Source organism: Anser brachyrhynchus, assembly GCF_964034855.1.
Source record: "Anser brachyrhynchus genome assembly, chromosome: 4".
Lineage (NCBI taxonomy): Eukaryota > Metazoa > Chordata > Aves > Anseriformes > Anatidae > Anser > Anser brachyrhynchus.
The window spans coordinates 22,405,082-22,429,479 of record NC_137698.1 but is presented as its reverse complement, the minus strand read 5'-3'; the positions used below and the strand labels follow the sequence as shown (position 1 = coordinate 22,429,479).

The window sequence follows — 24,398 nt, the reverse complement described above, 5'->3', positions numbered from 1 at the left end:
TATCTATCTCTAAAAGATAGATAGGTGTTTTTACATATTTTTAAGATCTTCCTTATTTTTACCTTTTCAGTATTTTAAAATATTTTCCATCCATGATGGAAAGATGACAAGAATTTACTTTCTGTGGCTTATGGCAGTGATGCTAAGAGAGGTTTCAGAAAGATCAGTATCACTCCGGAAATCAGAAAAAGCCACTAGTGGGTATACAATCATAATATACTTAAAAATGAGTTCAACGTATCTCTGTGTATGACACTCACACATACAGTGAGAACCTTACAAATGTTTCTCCAATGTGTAGGCTGATCATGTGCACAAAGAAGTACTGGGGCATTAATGACATCAGAAGTGGTTATTTTGCACTTTAATACTAAGAAATCTGTATAATTCACACTATGTGAGAAGTTTCAGGTGAAGTGGGAAAAAATGAAAGAGTGAGTGTAAGAGACTTGGAGATTTCATTGGTCTTTACTGTTAGATTTTATGGTGTTGTTTCCAGGTGTGTAGTCATCTTGAAATCAACTAGTCCATCTTGAAATCCACTGTTCCAACAGATTCTTCTCTGTTGTTTCCAGCTAATTAGCTTCCACTTTCTAGCAGAAATACTTTTTGTGTATAGGCTTGCATTACCTACCTGAATTTTATCCCATTTCTACTAGACAAGTCCTCAAGGTCATCTCTTGTTTCCTGCACAGTGCAACAATCCTGTTTTCCAACCATTATTTTGCTGGATCACTAACAAAAATATTAAATAACAGCTCTCAAAAATCAGGCTCAGATAAACTCTGTCTGGATTTCAGCACTACTGGCAGGTATCTTGCCTTTACACAATTCCTTTCCTATCTAACCTCTCTTATCTTGAGCTTAGTTAATGTGGCATTCTGTCAGCTTACTAATGATGATGGATGAGAGCTAATGTGTTTCCTATGTACAGAAAGAAAATGGGCATTTTATAAAAGAGAGGAACCAGGTTAGTCTAGCACGGTTTATTTTTGATGCATAAGATTCAGACACATTTAGTCAAACAAGTAGGAGATGTCTAAAGAAAGAGCATGAGAAAAGAAGCATTTATGGCAATTCTTCCCTATGTTAACCCTACTACTGCTTGGAAATTGGTGGCTTGTTATGTCAGAGATGAAATTCTGGTCATTATGTTTCATAGGTATCAATGAATCCACTAGGCCTGTTGAATAGCATTAGTAATAGTAATGAGAATTCCCTATATGTAATTAAATAAATCTCTAACACACTTCTTCAGTTATCTCCTTCTCAGGCTGAAGAACTCTGGTCTGTTCCACTGTCTTCCAGTATGGAACAACTTCAGAATGTCTCCGTATTCTTTCTGCCTTTTCTGCCTCTTTCATAGGTCTAGCACTTTTTTTTTTAGACAGAGAGACTGGTAATTCAATGTTCAACACAAATACAAAGTAGATTTATAGCATAAAAGAAAGTTTCCTGCTGTGTTTTTTTTTTTCTTAATCACTTCTAATGTTCTAATGCTGCTTTTTTTTTTTTTTTGGAAGGTTGGAAGCTGATGTTTTTAGAGAACTAGTCACAATGACTCCCTGGTTCTCTAAGCAGTAATAGCTAATTTAGAACCCATCTCTTCATATGTATAGGAAAGGCGTATTTATTCCCATACTGACTGTGTTGTATTTATTGACACTGAGTTTCACTCATTCCAACTCTTTGTATGATTCAGAGCTGTTATTTCATTCCCTAGTGAAAAAGCTCATCAGGGTTGACAGTTGAACTACACATTCCTGGAGAAATCCCCAAGACTTTTGTAGTAAGGGAGGTCACAATACAGTAATGATGCACCTTTTAAAGCACTTGTGATTAACAGTGTTGAGTTGAGACAAGGCAAATCCCAGTAAAGTAAAATAACAACCTTGACACTGCAATGCTAGGCAATTGCTATGGAATGAGTAATCTTTATTTGTTGATGTTTTTGGTTTTTTGTTGTTTTTTGTTTTTTTAAAAAAGTTCTGGAGTTGTCCCATTTTCAAGATTTCTCAGGTAGTCATACATACTATTTATATGTAGTCTCTGACCAAGTAATTCAGATTAGTAGAAAAACTTCCATTAACAAAAGTGGAGAATCAAACTGATAACGTACATAAAACTGTGCTATCCTTCAGAATGAAAAATGGAATGAAATGCCATGCCATTTATGCCAGGGCACAATAGTTCTGTTTTCTTTTAAAGGTATCACAAATCTAAATACACATAAAAGAGTCATATAGAATTTGAGCTCTTATTTCTTCTCATGTCCTCCTTTTTTATGAGATTAAAAACTAGAGATCATTAAATCTACAAGATTAAATTACCTTTTGATACAAGAATAGCTATTTTACCTGTAGGAGGAAAAGTACAAGGTAGAGAAGATCTTTTGATGAGATTTCACTATCTACTATAAAGTAGTTGATTGATGGTGAAAGGGTTACTTTGAGTTAGCAGAGACTGCCTCATTGACTGCAATTGTTTTGTTAGCAATATATGTTCCATATACCTTAGAGCACAGACACCTGTATTAAGTTTATAATTCCGTAACGTGCTCATAACAATAAGGGACCTTATCTAAAAATCCTTTGAAACATCATTAATGTTTTCCCACATTCCAGCTGAACTAGTTGATTCTTGCCTGTATTAGTTGAGTCTATATTGAAAAAAGTTAATCAGATTCTGCTTTCTTTAACAGGAAATATATGAATTTCTTAAACAACTTCAAACCAATAAAAAGACATAAATTAGATATAGTCTGTGAGCAAAGTTTTTTAAAATAGACGTAAGTTTTCCACTGAGACAAACACTATATTTTGGTGTGCTTTTCTATTGGTATTTCAAACATAATAATGTGTACATCTCCGGGGTAAAAAGAAAAGTACATATTTGCCGTTAGGGGAATAGAACTTCTACCAGTAAAAGTCATAATTCAAAACCAGAAGCATTAGTACTTTGGGGTAAATAAAGCAAGCTGGTCATTGGTGCAAACTACAAGGAAAGTGAAGACTCCAGCCTACCTAATGTGGCAGTTACTGTTGATTTTTGCATGCAATGTTTTTCTCTTCTGATGAATCACGCATGCATAACTTGCTGTCAGTTTGATCTAATTATCATAGATCATCCTCATGATTTGCCACTTGTAACCTAATATATTAAGATAGTTGAAGTAATATGTTCTGGTTATAATTGGTTGCCCACTATTGATATGGGTAATGGATCTCTCCTGCGAAATACGAACAGTAACTAGATGCACAGCATGCAGGTAAGTTAAGTACCCACAATACCCAGGAATCAGCAGGTATTCTTCATGACTTAGTCTCCAGACGTATTTTCTGGAAGCTCAGCATATCTCTAATTGCAATTATATTTTTGTGTCTATCTTGCCTCAGATCTTAGAAAAGGGGTTTCTATGTATAAATATTTAAGTATGAAAGTAAAAGGTGATACCAAGCACATTTCTGCAGACTTAGAGATATATAACTGGCATAGATCTCTTCACAGAATTCCCATTTATATTACTGGAGTTAGTCTCAAGGATAATTCACATCCCAAAGTGTAAAATCAAATCTTTAAACTGGGAACTGGGAGTCTTCATATAATATGTTTAGTTCAGTGTAATCAATAACATTAATAAATCAGTGGATTGACTGAATTCTGAAAGGATGGTAGGCTCTCACACAATAAATTGATTTTTGTTTTCTCTGTGTGAACACAGAAACACTGTAGTTAAGTGCACAGTTGGTGTAATATTGACTTTTTTTTTCCCTGATATTTAGTCACTGCGTGTTCAAGGTTGACAAGGGCAATTATATCCCACCAGTGTGTATCAGTAACCATATTTCTCGAGGGCATTGGTTTTCTCCAAAACACTTCTGGGATTTTAAGGCCTACTTTCTTTTCAGTGTTCTGCTAAAAACTTCTAAAATGAGCTGGAAACAAAATTTACATCCTCTCAAAGCACTGTTATTAACGACTGTTAAAGACTGTTGAGAGGGAAAAAAAAAATAGATGCTTGCAGCAAATGTTTGCAGATCAGCATAAGCTTTTTAAATATTTCATTTGGTTTCTTTCAGTAAATCCAGTTATGGCTGCTGAAGAGCAAACCGTCAAAACCTTTAAAGGCTTAGCCCCTCTTTTCTCATCTTTACTGCTTTACACCTTTCTAAAAAGACTTCAAAACCAAAAAAAAGTGCAAAGAACATTGCATCCAAAACCCCATACAGGTTTAGCCTAAAGTGATTATCTTTAGTTTTAGTGAACAAGGTCCAATTTGACTTTGCATATTTGAAAACTAACATAGAGTTCGTTATTACTTTCCTGACATCCGTTGTAGGAAATCTTTGAAAAGAATAAATTGCATTCTATTCAATTCACTTTTATTTATTTGAGGCTCTTCTGTGACTTCTAAAATATGTAACACAGCAGTTTTCAGTGAATTTTCTGCTCTAATTACAACCTACCTAATACCAACCTGATCACAACTACAAGACAGTGATTATATTTCAGCATAACTTGCAAAGTTGTTTGAAATACATGACAATACAAGTTAAATGATTTGAAGAAAATTTGCAATGAGCTTTTAAGAATTTTTTTTATATATTGCAGTTGATCACAATTTATCAATATAATAAGTAAGTAATACAAAGACAAAACAGAGAAAAAAAACACCCAGCTTTGGCGAGGAAGAGGAGAGTCTGATATTTAAGAACAGCATCGAAGGGTCTAAATAAACTGCTGTCTGTTCCTGTGTCTGGTTAAAACATGGAGAAGGTCTGCCTTCATATATATATCGCCTTCAGTGATGTTTGCAGCTGGGATGAGGGGGCAAAAAAATGCTTTCAGAATGTTGCATTCTCGGGATGAGATCAGAGTTGTAAAAGGTCCTGGAACAGCAAAACGTTCATTTTGAGCATCTTTTTGGCTCTTGTTAAAGTACTGGTTTTGATGGGCCAGAATTTAATCTCAAAAGTGATTAAAATAGTAATTATTTGATTCATCAGTGAAGAAATAGAGTTCCTTTAAAAGCCAGACTCCATTTAATTAACAATAATTTGAGACTTCAGTCAGTACAGATCTGAATACTAACATTATTTAACCACCGGCTTTCAAATACGTTAGGTTTCTCTCAGAACTGCCAAATTTTATCTTGCTCAGCATTCGGAAGCAATGTCCAGTGGAAAGCTCTTTGCCACAGTGCAAATCAGCCATTCTCAACTTTGTGTGAATGTGTATCATGGTCTAAACCGTGACTTTGTATGTTTACATGAAATCAAGGGAGGAGCAGAAAAAACTGTTAAAACAAAAATGGTCCATGCAAAAATGATAATGATACCACTTAATGAAAAAGAATCTAAAGATATGCTCTTTATATTCCTAAAATTGTCTTCATATGACTGCCATTGTCTTTTGCCTTTTCAAAAATATTTATATTGATACTTTTGTATGTACAACCTTGCAAGATACGATGCATTTTTCATGGTCCTGTCAACAGCAAAACTAATTGTACTCCATGTAAACAGAAAAAACATTCTTCTGTTTAAGGAATAAATCCGTGCTGAAAAGATAAGGCATATTGTTGGTTTGTGCTTATTCAAAGCTTTGTTGAAAAGTTAATAAGAGTGCAGAAAGCAATGTAGTCTTGCTCACAATAATTTAAGGAATTAAATGTTCCAGTCACTTTTAAACTGATTTATCTTTACCCCTGTTTTTCTTACATGCTTTACTCTTTCTATTAAGAAAAATCCAGTAGATATTTCAAAGCAGAAGGGCAATTTTTTATCTGTTTGTATTTGGCAATGGACTTTGCGTAGGGTAAAGTGTTGTGAAGCTGAAGAAGTTGCATGGTATGGGTGAACATGTAATTTGTAGAATGAGTAATTATAGTATGATATTCATACTCATACAACTAGCTTAAGCAATGCCAGGTTTGATATGAAAAGTGATGCACAGTGCTCTAATTATTACACATATTTTGAACGTATGTTCTGCATTATATCACAGAGAGTACTGGTCTTTAAAGTTACTTTTTGCCGTGTTACTTTTCCTATGATACCAATTATTTTAAGTGTGTATGACAGGTAACTGGCATCTTTATAGCTGTGAGGTTGCATCTCAGCAGGTTTTACCAGTAATATTGTGAACATGAAAATAATGTGTAAAGAATCTGTTCCATGGAAAAATGATATAATTTAACATAGAAAATGCAGTAAACAACATTTGACACCCCCCAACCCCCTGCAAAATTCACGGGAGAAGCTTAAGTACGTAATTTCCAAGTAATGACATTTTAACATTAAAATGTTGCATTTTCCAATGCTGTCTTTCAAAAACTGTTGTTCCAATTTACTAGCAGAAGCTCTAGTGGATATGCCTCACTGTTAATAACCAGATGAATTAACAGCATGGTGAGGTTCTCTGGAGACCATATAGATATATTCTTGTTGCAAATAAATAAAGATATATATATGCGCTTATGTAGAAGGAGATAAATCTTTACTGCTAATTTACAGTTACATAGTTGAGTTTTACTCTGAGAAGGCTGTAAAATAATGCATTAGTACTGTGTTTGTCACACAAGCAAGACTGTAACAAGTTTGTATAGAAGTTATACATAGTTATAGTTGCAATATGGTTATATATGCATGTATAAAACTATATATAACCATATAGATGTATAAAACTATAGTTCTTTATATAGTTATATAAAGTTATTATATAAGTTTATATAGTTATATAAAGAACTACATCTTTTATTATTTTATTCTTATATGAATGGTACCCAAGAGGATTTACCTGGGCCCAAGAAATCTGTTCTTACTGTTCCTTTCAGCTTTAGATAGTTGTTTACATCAGCCTTTCTGTGGTCAGTACAAACATTGTGCTTGCTGGTTCCTCGTATCCCTGGGATTATTGCAGCAGATCAGTGCTTACCATGGTAGCCCGTAAAGTCCATTCGTTCATGCTGAATGAGGGTAGTGCTGAGAACCTCCAGCATCATTCATTCTCCACAGCACAGCAGCTCTTGGCTGCTTCTAATTCATATGTTACCAAGTACTTTGGATCAATTGTGCCAATGATCCAACTCAATAAACTAGTAAATAAAAATGCCCTACATGATCTTTGGCTCAGGCCTCTTTCCAGCTGTGTCTGGGGATATGGCTCAAATGCAATTTGCAGAAGAGCACTGCTCGCATAAGTAGCCAGGATGCTTCTCTGAGTTGATGGTAAATGTCTAGTCATGTCCAATCTGTTTGATATAACTTCTGAAATCCTGTGTGGAGGGTGCCATTCTGTGAGAAGCTATTTACCTGCTTTGTTTCTGTGTCACAAAATAGCTGTTTGTCTACTATATGTAGCATTTACTCGACCCTATGCTGGCTCCTTCTCAATTTGAAAACACCCCATTTTTACCATCTCAACATGTAACTGAGCAGGACAAAAAGTTTCTGTTCAGTGCCCTGAAACTGAAAACTATTTTTCTGGCATGTGAGCTATTCTTCCCCAATTCAAATCAAAGTGTGGTTTCTTACGGATGTTATCATGGCAATATAATCAATAAGGTTCCAGGTAAACACACCTTTAAAGTTAAGACAGAAATAGGATGTGCAAGATCATTCCAGTATTTTATCTGGCAAGCAACAGTGAAGTTTTATGAGCTTTTTTTGAGCCACTACTACATAAAGTAGCACTGATGTTTTACTCTCCTCTACTTTGCATGTTCTCCGTGAGATGAAAGGTTCCAGCTCAGTACATATAAATATTTCACTGATTTTGTGGGGGTGATGAACAAGAATCAGTCTCTCTGGTGGACTGCTGGAAACGGATGCAGTTTTCCAAATGTGTATTCCTTATCCTATAGGGATTCAGACCTTTTGGGAGACCTGCAACCTCCTGGAAACACAGCTCAGGGCTGGCAGTTCTATTTCTGCCTTGTTGTCTGGGCTGGGGTCATTGTTTACGGCCTTCAATTGTCCTCTTTCAGAAGCTAGTTAGGACCAGTTAGAGGAAATCTTATTTTTCTTGTTGAAAATCAGCAGTTTATGCATTCTAATAACAATAACTTCTCCTTTTTTCAGCTCAGCATTGTTTTTCAGGATGCTGGGATTCTTGTCACAGGTCTGTCGTGAGGGGTTTGTTCATGAGCTGAACTACTTTAGATTAATTGCTCAGCTTTTGAATGCTCAAAACTCTGTTCAGAGCCCCTCTGCTGAATTCTTATGAATTATGAAAACCAGCAGACTGCTGAATCAGACTGATTCCAGTGAAACTGAGGAATTCTGTATCTGGGCAGCTCGGAAGGGTGAAGCCTCCATTGCTGTTTATTGGACCTTAACTGGCAGCTATTTTCAGTTTTCCTTCCCGTGTTTCTGAGGGCAGCACTCTTTGATCATGCTCCAGTAAATGATGATCAGAGCATCAAAGGGAGTTAAATATGTTGGCAGAGAGTGTCGCCGGGCTTGACTTTCAAGTGTGCAATGCTAGGAATATATTCAGAAATACGACTGAACTGAATCAGTATTGTTAGGCACCTAAGAAATGGAATCACAGAGCAAAGAATTTTGGGCACAGGGTTACCTAAATCTAGAAATAAGAAATATTGAAGAGAGCAATTCTTGCTTTTCTTAAATTTGTGAAGTCATCAGTCAGAACTCATTAGCCCACCCTCCAGTGGTGGAAGATTACATTCCTGTAATTTATAATGCATGTTGAAAACAAAAGGATGAAATTTAAGATTGTTGCCATAGGTCTCTATGCATCGGCATTCGACATTCGCCTTCCAGCGTGTCTTGGTTTCAGGATTCCTGTAGTAGGATATTCTGATTACACAAATGGGAATGCTTAGACACAAGCCTGGTTACTTACTGCTTAGTTTTGTACTAGCTTATAACTAATAAATAAATAAATGTTATGGCATGGTTTTTTTTGTATGAACCAGAGGACTTAATCTTACTTATGAATAAAGCAAAAAGCAGGTCTATACAATCACATCATTTTCACTTTTCTCAGTCCTTAAATGAACCTTATGCTCACAAAAAGATGAAAAGAATGCAAAACATATTCTCTAAATAGTTCTCTGAATAGAACCACCATCAGCTTAGTGGTGCAAAATCATTCTTAGCAGTGGAATTATAGAGCCAGGTTCTCAAATGGTGTAAGTCAATGACTTGGTAAGTGGTTACTGTGCATTAGATCATTGTTCATATTGAGCATTTGTTTTTTCACTATGTAGCCACCATATTGCTACCTTTATATTGTAGTATAGAAGCTCCTTTCATCTTTATATTGACTGGACAATCAAGCTATTTATTCATTTTTATGTCTGTATGAAGTTTTTTCTTCACTTACTGTCCAGGGCCTAGACTGGCATTTAGAGTGTCTTGGTACCAGGTGGAAGAGTTTGCATTGAATTTCATTATCCAGTTTTGTGTTGGCAGATACCATAGGAAATAAATTTTGTGGTTCAGGTAGAACCTGGATGTGCAGATCCAATATCCAGCCACTTTTTTAGAACGTAGAGCCAGTCAATACTGTGATCTAATATAGTGTGTACCCAGAAGCTAAAAATAGGGTGCTGATCCTGTTTCTTAACTCTGCCTATCAGAAGTTTGAAGGCAGTATTAAGAGTGACTTTCATGGTGCTTTCATGGTATCATACTGATACTCCTGATTCTTTGATCAACGCCTACTTTTGAAAATATAAAATAAAAGAAAAAATCCTAAAAATGCTGAGCTTTTACACCTGACCTATTTTGCTTGAAAGAAATAATAATAAATATATATATATTGAAATGCTCATTCACACTACATTTTTAAAATTCTGAAAGTACAGTGAAATGATACTGTTGTTGTTGGCAAGGGCTTTATTCCATGTATCCTTTTAATTTATTGATGCTCAGTCTTTATAGGTGAAATACCTATATCCTATATGAATATAGGACATATATATATAATATATATAATACCTATATGAAATACCTTGAATCCGAATTCCTGTTTATTAAAACAGAAAATCATTTTATAGTTAACTTTAGAACACCGTGAGCTTGTAATACTTATGAAAAATGCTTTCTGAAAATAGCTCTTCATATATATTCTGATATTGGGTATATTTTTCTTTTAAAAAATCAGTATCTTTTCCATATGTTTTATGTTTATTACTGTTGACTATATTGGCTTTGCAAAGCGTGAGGATAATTTGTCATATTTGCTGGTGAATACATCAACAAAATTGCTAAGTTGCTAAGAATTGAAAATTCGTATTGTCTGTGCTAAAGTTAAGAAGACCAGTACACCTTCTCTTACATTTTATGTTAAATACTCAGGCACATGGTCAGTTTTCCATAGTAGTAACAATGAAAGAACCTTTTCACATGTGAGCTGAAGAAACCAAATGTGAAAGTGAGGTACAATAAACACGAATCTACAAAATGCCACTTTTAGATTTTCTGTTCAACTTGCAGTCAACACTGTCATATGGTTCAAACAAATAAAATAGTCTCTTACAGTGTATTAATGTTTCAGTCCAGTAGCAACTATAATAAATACTTTGTAAAAGACGATCTGCATCTCACTTTGATGTTAGGAAAGATGCACAGTTAATGAACACATCATATATTACAATTCAAAGAGGAAAATAATTGTACCAAAAAAAAAATTATCTAATATTTTGCTTTTAAAAGTTGATGTAGTGTATTGTAATAGTAATTAAACAATTAAAAAAAATGTCTGACCTAATTCACCATAATCTGTTCTCTTTGTAGGTTCTTGGATCGTCTGAGACCCACCAGCATAACACCAGGTAGAAAACTGAAGGTAAGATGGAGCATCCTACAGCCTCAAGTGTTAGTGGGATCCATATATTGCATTGCTGATTCTTAAACAGCAGTTTTCTAGCTGACTAGAAATAGTTTGTCTAGCTGACTGAATAGAGCATAACTACGAAATTTCAAGAAGCCAGTCTGCACTGAGTATGCGATGTCCAATTGACTTAATCATTCTCTGTAACTTAAGCTGCTATATCTAATTTACTATTGCAATAACAGCATAGGTCAAAATATAAAATGGGATGCATGTAGTGCTAACTTCAACATGTATGAATATTTTGTCCAGGAAGGAAGATCCAAGATGATAAATGGTTTAATGTTTTGACACTTTACCCTGTTACGAGCCAGACTTACCAAGAATAGAGTATAAATAAATAAATAATGAAATTCTCAAAAGGAGCTATTAAATCTCTTGTGAGAGTTCTCAAGCATCCACAAGAAACTACTGTGGCCTACGTATGTCATATTGTGATGTTTTGTAATGATGCCTCTCTTTAGATGAATACTTGGCAAATGCCATTTGTAACCATGGCCTAAACTCTGGTGAAAGCAGATAAGGAGGGTACCATAGCTCTGAAATGGTAGCTGTTGGTGCTCACTCAAAAGTGTTTGTATTTGGCAGTGATCTGGCTGTAACCAATCTTATTCTGTCTGATTAGTACTTATATAGCATCAAGTAAGGACCGGGTTTGTTTTTTTGTTTGTTTCAGCTCAGTAATTTTTCTCAATGGTAACCGAAGTCAGGTAATTTAAAGCTTGTGAACCTCACAAAAAGGGTTCATTTAAAACCATATTCTGCATCTTGTGACACCAAGTGGAAAGTATGTTCTTCTGTATGACTACAAAAGATTTTAGAACAGTTATCAGATATGCATTCTGCTCATTAATGTTTGTACAGTATCCTGCCTTAAAAGAGCTACAGTTTCCTAGAGCAAGTCATTCAGAATTCGACTACACTCTTCAAGTTTAATGGGTTGAGCTCTTTGAGTTCCCCTACCTCCTCCTGATTGATGGTTTGTTTCTTCTTTTAATACAAAATTCAGTAAAATTTCCCACAGTGAAAAGGGTCTTTTAATTATAAAACACCAGCGTGTGGGAATGATTCAATTTACACATCAGAAAAGTTCAGTTACTTGACCATAATTTATTTTTTGTGCTGATCATTTACAGACCACAGATTCTTTTTCTTTTTTTTAACTCTCCTTCCTGCTTGCTCCCTGTACATGTAAAAGAAAAAAAGTCTCAATAACCTGGAAAAGCCTTTAGATATTGTATCACATGGTCACCAGAACTAGACACTTCATTATCAGAATTTTTTTACCAGCTTATCGCCCTTCTCATCTTCTAGTTGTGTTGTCATTATTTAATTTAAATGGGTTCTTCAATTGCTGAGTAATACGGTTTATCCTTGAATCTGACAAAGGGACAGTGCAAGTGAGGTAGGGTAAGGTATCTCACTTGTGGAACGGTGAAGATGAGAGATATTTGCTAAAAATAAGTATTTGCAGTTCTAGAGGTGCGTACAACATAACTGACCTCTATGGCCTTCTTCAGTTGTCCTCTGTAGTGCTTAAACTTGTCTCCAGGAGGGGATAATATAGCTCCACATTAACAAACAAACAAATGAAAAAAATAAGAGCTATTAATACTGAAAGAAAGATCTGGAAGGACTGGGAAGTTTCAGTGCATTTTCTCTATGCTATATTAATCTTACTGTTCTGTTTTCAGAATGCACATTAAGACTTGTGTTGGTTGGTATAGCAGCTTTCAATGACAAAGCATTGTAGTTTTTGTGTGTGATTTTCCTAGCTAAATCAAAACAGTAAATCTTACTTTATGCTCGTTATGGTCATGAGAGGAATATGCAGTAAAAATGTCCAGAATGCCATTTTACAGATCTGAAATACAATTATTTAAATACATACTCTTATCTACATTTTCTTTTTAATCAAATATGGTTTGTGAACTTGACCGAGAGTTATTAGATTGTGGCCTTTTTTAGAATAAAATAGTCGACGTATTAGATGGAGAAATATGTATATATAATTTATTCTAGGTTGTATGGATAATATTCATATTCAGCTGAATACCTAACAGTATTTAATGGTTGGCTATTTGTTGCATTACACACACAAATACCATGTCTATGCTACTGAAATATACTCTTGCTACTTCTTTGACTTTGGAGCATTTAAATTTTTTTTTCCCACTTTGGAAGGGCTGTATGAGTGCCACTGGAAAAAAGAAAAAATTGTAGTTTCTTCAAATTCTTTTCAGCAATTTGAAAGGTGTTCCTCCTTTTTACCCTGGACTAAGCGTTTAGACTAAAATAGATAAATTATTTGTGTTTTGTAGTGTTCCTCTGACAGAGAAACTGAAAGATAGTCCTTGTAATACCTGTGCCTGCTGCTGTTTGGATATACTTTTATCTAGAAACACAAATATGTCCCTGAATAGGACTTATGAGCTGAAACTAGTATATGCTTGTAAAGCTAACCAGTATGAAATGTTACCTTCCAGTGCCCATTTAGTTGTTACAGGCTAAAGTAAACCAGTAAATCTGCCAGTTGATTTTAGTTTTAAACTACCACTATGGCAGCTTTTGCTAACTCATCTGGACCTTACTGTGCTTGGATTTGCGTCAGCAAAGGGAGCAATTCAGAGCACGAGGGGACTTTTTTAAATGCAATTAGTTAATTGAAATCCTTTGTTCTTCTACATCAATATTCCTGAAGCCGTGAATAGCCCATGTTTTCAAACGACTCCCAAGGTTGGTACGCTATTTGGCCATCGTGTGTCCGGAACGATGCAACCCACATGTCAGCACTCCTGCTGCTGGTGCTGTAGGAGTCCAGCAATGATGTAGGTTTTTTGGGGGAGGGTTTTTTATTTTTGGTGGTGGGTTTTTCCCTGGAAGTCCAGGCCTGTTCATTTACCAAGTAAGCCCTGTAGTGTTGTTTGAGTAGGTCTGTGTTCTTACAATTCTCAACGGTGTCCAGCAATGTAAGTCCTCAGTAGATCTCAACTGGAGCTATGAAAAAAAAAAATCAAATGGTCCTAGTGGCAAGAAGGTCTCTATTGAAAGCAAATACTCTTAAATCCCCATTTTTCCAGACCATTATCTTACGACTCTTTAGTACTGCAAACAATAAGCTAATAGCCATAATAATTTTAATGGTAAATGAAAATCTTTAGTCACAATTTTTATTATTACAGCTTTTATGATCACATATTTTTCAAGTTCTCATCTGTGGCTTAAATGCTAGCATTTCGCTTCAGTTTTTATTCATGACAGTCAAGTGGTGTTGTACAATGTGTTAAAGGCTGGTATTTTAGTAGAGGTTTCAGTATTTAATAGATGTCCTGATGATACAGTTTTGTGGCAGAAGTATTTATTGTCACAATTTCTGTCTTTTTATCTTTTCCTTTCAAGAGCAATGTATATAAAAGTGCTGAGCATTTCTAAGCGCAGAATGTTCTCACCCCAGTACAAAGAGCCAATGGCTTCTCTTGTCGTATATACATTTTCGGACACCCATGGAATTTGTTGTTTAGTAGGCAGAGATTACAGTGACTTGAGTCTCTCCTGGTGTAACTCTGTCTATGCACTGAATGGCACAGCATCTCAAGTCCTTGCATTGTAGATACAGGATCAGAGCTGAATACCTGAAGTGCACCAACTAAAGTAGATGGTAAGCTCACCTACCTGCTATTGGTCACACAGACTTTCTTTCTTTTAACAGTATCACGTCTCTAGTTTTTCTGTTTAGATATTGGTATGATTCTGCCCATTACTATTAAACCTTTGTCAGGTTACCTGTACTTATGAGCTGCAGAGGCATGCCAATGCAAATATTTTTTCAAGTTGTCCTTAGTAGAATAAAAAGGTATTGTACTGAATCATTAAACTGACTTCTTCTCATGGCAGTCAGTCAGTCAGGTGCAGTGACATGCAGTATTGTATAGATTTTTTGACATTTGAAGACACTTCTAGCATCTTTACACAAAATTGCACTGTTTGGCATGTTAGTTATAAATGTGAGAAACATTTTTTCAACATCTTAGCCACCAGCAGGCAGTAATGAAGATGTGAGTTCTGAAATCTTCTGTCGCATCAAAGCTCAGGTCCCCATCTGAAGTTCTGAGCTGTGAATCAAGTCAGCCTGGGAATCACAGACCTGAATTCCTGCACTTCACTGCTCTTTCCAGACTACTTCTCACTCTCTATTCAAAATCTAAGGACAGGGTTAGTGATGGTGCCAGTTCATCTTTTTTGTATTAATCTAACATTTAGATTTATTTTTTTTTCCTGAAAGTAGAAAACTTCTGTTTCTAGGTCCTTTTCAAAACCACACATCTCTTCTGAGCAGTAGCTCTAAATGGTACAGAATGGCATTAGGAGGAGGGATCACTGTTTAGCCCAGCACTTTATTTAAATAGTTCTGGAAGGATGCGTTGGGGCCAGGATACTCCTCACCTACTAAAACACCACAATTTTCTGCTTTGCTTATCAAGGGAAATTTCTCTATTTCTAGTATTCTTGGCCATCAGGAATTCAGCGTCCCTGTGGTGTACAGTCTCTGTTTAAAGCCCCTTTCTGAGGTGTGTTAATTTATGAGTTCAACTTGTGAAGCCAGTGAATATATTAACTGTTGAATTTTAGTTTGTTATCATCACAATCAACGATTGCCATACTTTTAATCAGAAGTGGCCAGAGCCATTTGATCACTAATGAGCTCCATTTCATCAGGTCATTAAGCAGTTCCTGAGCATATCTACCTTAACCTGTTTAATAACAGAATAAAGTGAAGAGATGTCTCCTCTGTGAACCTCGGATGGCCTCACGTGGAAAGTGACTGCTAAAACACATTCTGATTTTGCCACATGAGCAAGATCCTGAATCTCTTGGGATTCCAGCAGAAAGTGAAAGTTAGCCCTTACTGGAGCCTCAGTGCAACATGCTGGCATATGCACAGCACGAGGCAGTGGCTGTAGAGCTTGTGCTTTGTTCATTGAAGCAGGGCTGACCTAATGCATAAGGCTCATTGATGGATTTGGTATGAAATATTCTGGGCATTTTGAAAAATACATAAACCTTCCTTCGCAGGGGGCAGGGTGGGATCTGAAAACAGGAAAACTTACTTTGTCCTTTTGAACCATTTCTGTGTTTATTGGTAGGATTCTCCTTGGGAGTATTTGCAGGCAAAATCAGGGGCTCCATTTTAGAGTACATAGTAGTGGGAAAAACACTGTGCCTAGGGAGGAGCAACATCTGTATGGTCCAGGATTTTCAGTGCTGTCTTTTAGGACGCTTTATTGCAAGACTTGCTTTTACTTCTGTAGTGTTTTGGTATTAACAGATACGATGTTCAATCCAGGATCAGAGAATAAATATCCCAGGTGAAAAATTCTAGAATATCTTGTCGCTGCTGGTTTGTAAATCTTTATACTAACTTGATATTAGACAAGTAAAATTTTACTTTCTGTGTAGAAAACCAGCTTCTTTTTTTCAAGAAAAATGTTTACAATGGCATAGAAATTGTGTTTTCTCAAATATTATGGTTACTACTAAACTAATTAGGGTGTATGGGTTTTTTTGAATAGTGCACTAGATGAAAAAGAACAGGGGCTTTTCCTTTAATAGAAGTCCCTCCACCCCTTACCCCCCTTTTGTACATACTGTTTATCACTTGCATGCCAAAAAGGATACAAAATCTCTGATTTTGTTTGTTTCTGAAGCAAAAAGTTAAATAATGTTAACAGTTTCACTTCAGCAGCATTGTAATAATGTGTCCAGAAGTAGTACAGCTCATGCTTTGAATCACCACAAGGTTTGCAGCCCTTTTATTTTAAGATGCTCAATTATTCTTGAGCCACTGAACTATTGTTTCAAAAACCATTTTGTTATTTCCTTACAAGAGGCTAAAAACCCCTTCTTGTGGTTTGTTATGGGTCTTTGAACTACTTTTTAAGGCTAATTTATGATAGATTTTTGTACTGTGATTTTTATACTTAGACTATTCAATCCATCTAACCTGAATAGCCCAAGGGAGATAAGTCAGGAAGCATAGAAATCAAGAAAACGTGAAGCTGGTACTTCAAGCTGAACCAGAAGCTAGTATAACTCAATTTGTCAGTGTGAATTTCTGGTGAGAGAACGAAGAACTTGATTTATTTTTGTTATCATTCTGCCTTTTTGCTGAAAATCTGTGATTTCTACGCTTTGTGTATACAATAAGAATTGAGTGGCAGGTTTTTGATGATTTGAGGTTGACTTCAACTATATGTATATGGGAAGGGATGGAGTTTCCTGAAAGGCGATTTGACCTCAAGATCTACTCTGATGTGGTTTCCTTTAAGGAATAGGGGTATTTTTGATGCAGTTGATGGCAAACTGGTCTCAAATTCAATTGTCATCCACATCCGTTTCTCCAGCATAAGACAGGTACCAAAAAGATGCGGTGGACTGGCTCAGTATGCTTGGAGCTACTGCACTAATTATGGTTTTTCACAAAACTCATTTTAACACTATAGTGAGACAGAATGAAAGATGAACAAATGCAAGATGGTCATTGACCTAATCGTCTTTTAATGAGGAAAAAGAAAAGGACAGGTCATTTGAATGACACAAGTCAATGAACCAGATGGAACTCATTAGAAATTAAGGAACTGGTTGGTTTTACATAGACTTCCTAAGAATTGTACCAAAATTCAGATGTAGAAAATAGATGTAAGATACAGGCTCCATGTTAAAATTTTAATTCACTTGATAATAGCTGCATCAAAGGCTATAAAATAGTGTAAAATATATACTTAATTTATTCACTTGTTACATGGGTAATGCTATTTATGTAGATATAGAGAACCTTAACAGGGTCCTACTGAGTTTTTTGGAAAGTCTCCAAAAATTGCAGCTCCAGTACGTGTAAAGCTGAATGTGAAGCCTGAGATGTACCATAAATGGTTCAATTCTAATTTGCTTTTTCAACAAAACTTTGATATGTACTATTTTTCTTCTGTCAGCAACAATATTAACTGTGCTGTATTTTTTTTATATAAAAGAAAAGCAAAGGATTGTTTTCCTCTGATCTGTGTGTTAAACAGTTAACAAGGTAGTTACATATTTAGTCACTGAGATTGAACCTGATATAAGAGGCAACACAAGCTATCTTCCACAAATACCTGAAAGGTAGGGTAACCGTGCCTAAATCTAGGAGCTCCAGGCGAGACCTTGCACGTATTTCTATTACTGACTACATATCTGTCATGTGGAAAAAAGGTCTAATCTCAGCTGTAAATGCTGAGAATTACATGTCATTTTCCTTAGAGCAATAAATGCTCTTTTGTCTGTCTAGATTTTGTTATATGTTTTGCACATTAATTCCTAACAGTGCTGCTCTATGTCACTAAAATATCAAAATCTAATCAGTCAGCTGGCAGTAAATGGAAAAAATAGAAATTCATAGCAAAGATTAGTGATATCTAAAAGTGGTTTATGGGTCCTAGTGGGATTCCTCCTTTTTTAACAACAAAGTGCAGAGTGAAAGAATATGCACAGCTTACTTTGTCTTCCTACTTCTTTTGATCTGAAAGAACAATCAGATAAGGCTGATTTCTGAAGACAGTTCAGAATGAACAGATTTCAGTTGCCCCCAGTGATAACCATCCTTGTCAACAGGAGGCATTCCAGGTACTGACACTAGAGCCCTAAATGTTCAGACACTGAACATTTTATCTTTTATTTTAAAAACTACTGCTGGGAACTCTCTTTATAGAATGCAATGGATGATGAGTATTTAGAAGAAGAATGAACCCTGAAGGAGAATAAAGCCCAAGCCTCAGAGACTGTCAGTGAACACCAGAAGGACAGAAAAATTTGAGGTTAAGGTGGAGAATTTCATACATACAGAAAACCTGAAGCTGTGGAAAATGGAAGAATAGAACTCAGGAGTTACAAGCTACAAAATCACAAATAAGAGAATTTAGGGGCCCTGGCCCTAATGGGCATTTGTCCGGATCATTGAGTCAGTGGACACACTGTCAAATTTCAGCAAAATGAAGTGCCTTTTCATAGGGAATGCTCAAATTTCGGATTTACTGGGGTGCTAATAATCAAAGTTGAGGTATGTGGATTAAACCAGTGTGTAGCTACCTTTTGTAAGCCATATAACTGTAATAAGTGTCATCAGTCTCTAACTCACAAGCTTCAGCTGTCAATTATTTTTTTTAGAAAACAGTGATTTTTTGGCATGAAGTGGCAAGTTGCATTTCACATGACTCATATACATTGTACAAAGCTTATTAAGCATGGTGTAGTGTGTTATGAAAGTTGATTGTTTACAAATGTAAAGATAGTAATATTTTTCAGATTTAAAGGTATTTACACCCTGAATGCTGTGCAATACTGATGATCACTTTTAAAGTTAGTAGTTAACTGTATTTATGATTATCTAAGTTAGTCATTGATAGCTTAATGCACCTCAAAAACAGCATAAAATACACTACTAGCACTCTTAACATCACATCAAGGATAATTAATTTTGAATGAACAGATGCAAATGAATTCATAATAAGAGGTTTTTAGTGTGCTTATCACTGCCACTACACTTTAAAAGTGTGCCTGAAAAAAATGCATGTTATTTCTTATCTTGTCTGCCTTCAAATAGTTTGTCTGTCTACCAAACCTAGATACGACATTTAAACACATTGATCCCAGTCCCAGTTTCCCACTGGTGTCATTGTTGCTTTCATGTGTTTTGAATAAAGTCCTTCATCCCTTTTTATATTCCTAACTGGGGCAGAGGTAGTCAGTATCAGAGAGTTCCCAAAGATCTTTAATGATAGGAGCTCCTAACATCTGACCAGGCTTGGTCAGGTGTATCTTGTAGTCCAGTAGATTTTTCCAGCATGTTGATACAGCAAATGCTGGTATTGATGAATTGATAGCTGGATCAATATTTTTGAATGCCCATCAGTAGCAAAGAAGAAAAATCAAACATATGTTTGAAAGTGTCAGACACTGAGGAGGATAACTAAAGGTCTTTTCTCCTCTTCCTCCTTTCCAGTATCTTGGTTTATTCCTTGATCCTTTAACCAGTTACTATGTGTACAAGGAGTGCATGGATTTTAGGACACATGCAGTATGTCTCTGCATCTTTGCTCTAACTATAGCTGCTCTTGATGCCAGGCTGCCCAGTTTCCTGGAATGTGTCCTCTTCTCTTTCTCTCTCTCTCTCTTCTTTTTTTTTTTTTTTTCCTGCCCAGCAAGGAAGATACAATGCCATAACTTTTTCATATTACCTTCAAAACAGTTGAAGGTCTTTCTGCAGAGGATCAAGGCTGGGAAAGTTAGGAAGAGTTCAATAACTTCTGGGTGACTCCATGTGTGTGTCTCTGGCATTCTTTTCCTTCACCACCCAGCAGTAGTATCTGTAAGATAATATTCTAGGAACACAGTTTTACGTGAAGAGCTGTACAAAATGTGAACATGATTATTTGGCACACTGCTCAGAAAAGGTTACATTTGTGGCAAGTGTGAAATATGACTTCTCAGTTACGTATCCTGAAACAAAATTTTCAAATGAAAAAGCAACGTTCCAATTGAAAAAAAAATAAAACAAATATCTGTTCAGCTTACTGTATTTTGCTAAACAGTTTTGAAGTCTATATGCATGAAGGCAATTGGAAAAATTGTGTTAAATATATGTGTTGCAAATACCTGTAAACTTCAAGGTGGGCACTAGGTTGCACGCAATTTGATTTGTGATGGTGAAACACATATTGAACATGGAGGCACTTAAACTGTAAATCCAATGAGACTGTCCTCTTTATCTAAACTTAATCTGACTTTTAGCCAGCCAGGCCCTTCAGAGCTTTGACAAGATTTGTGTACGTTGGGCAGATAAGCATGGCCATCGCTCTGGAGTCCTCTACTGCTATCAAACATGCACCATTAGGTAACTGGAGATTGAAACCATACTGTAGGCTCATATAAAACTAGAGAGCTCTATCTTACAGTTAAGTATGTAGAACAAAAACCTGATGCAGAAGGAAAAAATATTTTTGCCCTATATTTTTTCCTAAAAAATATAAAAGCTTTCTTTATACTTTATGTAGCAGGTTTTATGTCAATGACACTGATCTTGAAGCCCACCTTGCTGATTTTTGTTTCATGATGACTGAAATGCCTACGCATCACTTTTATGTAAAGTTATACAGTGTTGACAGATCCTGTAGTCCTTCTATGACAGGGCAGTATGAAAACCTTTCTTTCCCTGACTACCGAAGAAATCACTGGGGTTAAGTGACAGGGCTCTACCAGTGATTTGTCTGTCACAGAGAACTGTAAATTGTAGCCTGTCTCCAGGATAGAGTTTAGACACATTCTGAGATTAATGGTTTTGCATAGACACTTTGGACTTCAAATGATTTCGAGATAAGCTCCGTCAAGAAGATTCTTCCAGTCTGAACTCAACTAAAAGTGCTTTACATTTCAGCTACATTTATATGAAACTTTGTTGGTACAGAACAGACAGTTTGTTATAAAGTGAAGTGGCATCTCTTATATTCCATACTACATACAATTTTCACCTCCAGCTTAACTCTTTGTGACAGATTTCCTTTTTTTTTTTTTTTTATTGTAGTGGTTAACATTTTTGAGTAACAGACAGAAATAAGACTTTGTATTTACATGACTGAGCAGCCTGTATCTTTCCTCTTAAAGGAGCATAGCTGGGAAGGCAGGTCTATATCCTAACTGAGGGAAGAGTTGTTCATACACCTTAAGTAAAGTGTACAAACCACCTGGGAGAGCATCTTGGTTTGAGAATGTGCTAATTCATTCATTTTTCAAAGCCTCGGTTGATAATTGATATATGTTCTGCAGTAATCTATGAGATCCCGTAATTCAGGGACTGTGACTTAAGACAAAGATGATGAGATTTTATTTTTTTTTTAAATGTGATCAAGAGAAAATGTTTGTCAAAGAATGAAGCAAATGTAGACAGGCCTTTTACATGTATTCAGTAGTTGCCTGATTGAAAAATATAAAGAGGAAGAAAGCACCTATATCATTGCTATTGGTCGGCTTTCAGATCTTCTGAATATGTACTGAAAATGGTATGGCTTCAGTAGAATATTGCATAGGCAGATACAGCAGCAGTGGCAGAGCCATGTGAGAACCAGCGTAACAAGAGGGGGAAAATGTATCTTTCTCATAGCTAAGCTGTAGTTAATATACACTGCCTCTCCCCAGGTCATATAAGGGCTAAGAGAAACTACCAGGTTTACATAAAGAGAGTGGCCAATGGATTGTTGACCGAATACACCCCCCCAGGGTCTGACAGCTGGGGCCTCCTTGTGTGCTGCGAACGGGAATCAGAATTTTCCTGTCAGGGGACACTGGTTTTCTTCTCTGCTCACCTTAGCACCGGTGCTGGTTTTTGACCTCAAGTTTCAGAGTTGTATCATGTAATAAAAGGAGAGTTACAAGATCTTTTTGGAGGAAAAAAAAAAAGTGTAACTTTTGTTTTACAAATGATATGCTTAGATTTGTTCAAACATTTATAGGAACGTCTTCATGATTTTTTAATTTCAGCGTTTAAGCTTTGACATACAATATTTGTGAGTCTTGTTCATAATATTTGTGACAGAAACATTGATTAAGATATACAGAAGACCAAGGAGAAAACAGATGGATTTAAACTGCAGGTCAGAAGTTTATTAACTTAATGTAATGTAAATGTTAAGTGGGTTATGTGGAGGGAGTTACAGGAGTCCTGTCATAAAATCCCATAGCAAATGCAGTGTCATCAGTTAATATGTTGGTGATTTGAGCACTTCTTGCTCCTCCATGGCAGGTAAAGGAGGTACAAACTGGACACTATTACTAGCAAATTTTTCACATCTTAGATTTGAAGGGCTACAGTCCACCAGGAGAATAGATGAAAATTCCCACTTTTGGGAGCAAACCAACTGGAATTTTATTAATAGTGAGTGTGGACCTCAGACTGCTAGTGACTAATTAGCAGTCATAAGCTTTAGAAGCCATTAAGAAAAGGTTTCTGTACTTAGTGGTGTTCAACGTCCTGTTTTGACAGAGAGGTGAAGCCATCTTTCAGGAGCTGGTTTTGTGTTACTTGATGTGCTTGATTCTCTCCTTTAGAAATTTAATTGTTCTTGTCATGCAGCAGACAACCATTGCTTTCACTCACTAGAAAGCTGGATAGAAAAGAAAAAAATCAACCCAAATCCCCATGCTATATGTTAGTGTAAAAAATGTTTCAGTTATAATAGCTTAACTTGTTTGTTTAAATACAGGTATGGAACATATTTGACTTTTTTTTTTAAGAAGCAGAGCCAAGGTTTACAAAAATTATAAGATAAAATACAAGTAAGTGTATATAAAAATCTTATTCTGGATGTGATTAGTACATGCCACTTGCAAATGTCAGCAGTTATTTTTAGTGAAGAGCATTTGTAAGATCTGGCAGCGAACTCCTGAAATGTCAGGAGGGTAAGAGGAAGCATAGCACAAGCCAGATACGTATACTAATGTGTTAGAGGCTTGTAATGATAAGTCCATCATTTTTTGAAAGTCAAGATGAAGCTGTCTTGAAAGTGACCTGATAGATCATAGTTCCCTTCCCATGTCATAGGTATTGTGTGGATGTGACGAAATTACTTGGATTTTTGAAAGAAGCTTCATTTCCTTATAAAGTGAGGAAAGAACTTGTTTTTCCTGTCCCTTCTTGTTCACAGACAGATTGGTGTTGTTAAATGGTATCTTGCACTCATCTTCTAAGGAACGTGTGTTATGCTTGTATAATTTCTTCTTGGTACATTTATCAGGAAAATATTTAGAAGGTGTCTGTGTATATATATGTGTAATGCATATTAAATCTTTTAATCTTGATTGGAAATTATAGAGGAAAAGGCCAGTTCTTTAACAGTGTTGTTCACAAACTCAGTGACTCTGCTGTTCAGTGCTGTTATCTTGCTTGATACAGGAGTAGCTGTAGACTTGTCAGGTATATTCTACTAATACTTTCACAGTGAAAGATGGGTCAGATTTGTACACAGTGATACTTCAACCATATCCTTCATCTCATGCATGGTTCTAATTTTCTTCACTGTCTTTAATTACCTTAATTACATAATTCTGCTTGTATATAACTAGGAATGATACTGATTCATTATTGGTGCAGAACTTGATACTTAGGACTAAATATAACAGTTTTTCATTTGTGCAGGAATATCACTTTTCCCTTTCATAAACATTGTATATGTGGATTTAAGGCCATCCATGCTAAAGGATGACATTTTCACTTCTAGGTTTATGTTGTTTTTTGGTGTTGGTGGTTGTTGTTGTTTTTTCCCAAAGCCTAATACCTTGTTCCCATTGTAAAGTCCTTTATCTTACACACTGATCAGTGCTTGTGTCTTTGCATCAGAATTCAGTCCCATGGAAATCATACAGTTAGTAAGATCTCTTTGGGCAGACCCTCAGATTTTGGGGCCACTAGGAAAAGAAAGCCTCCCATCCCTTTCCTATTATTCTCTTGTCATTGA

General features: G+C 35.9%; 1 protein-coding gene across 1 annotated transcript in view; it reads left to right on the top strand.

The window, feature by feature from the left end:
* LOC308194612 (uncharacterized protein) overlaps positions 1 to 24,398 on the top strand; it is a 975,354-nt gene that overhangs the window by 937,790 nt on the left and 13,166 nt on the right. The window contains exon 22 of the mRNA XM_080590727.1: positions 10,767 to 10,818. The gene's annotated coding sequence lies outside the window, so the exon portion shown is untranslated. The remainder of the gene's footprint in view (positions 1 to 10,766; positions 10,819 to 24,398) is intronic.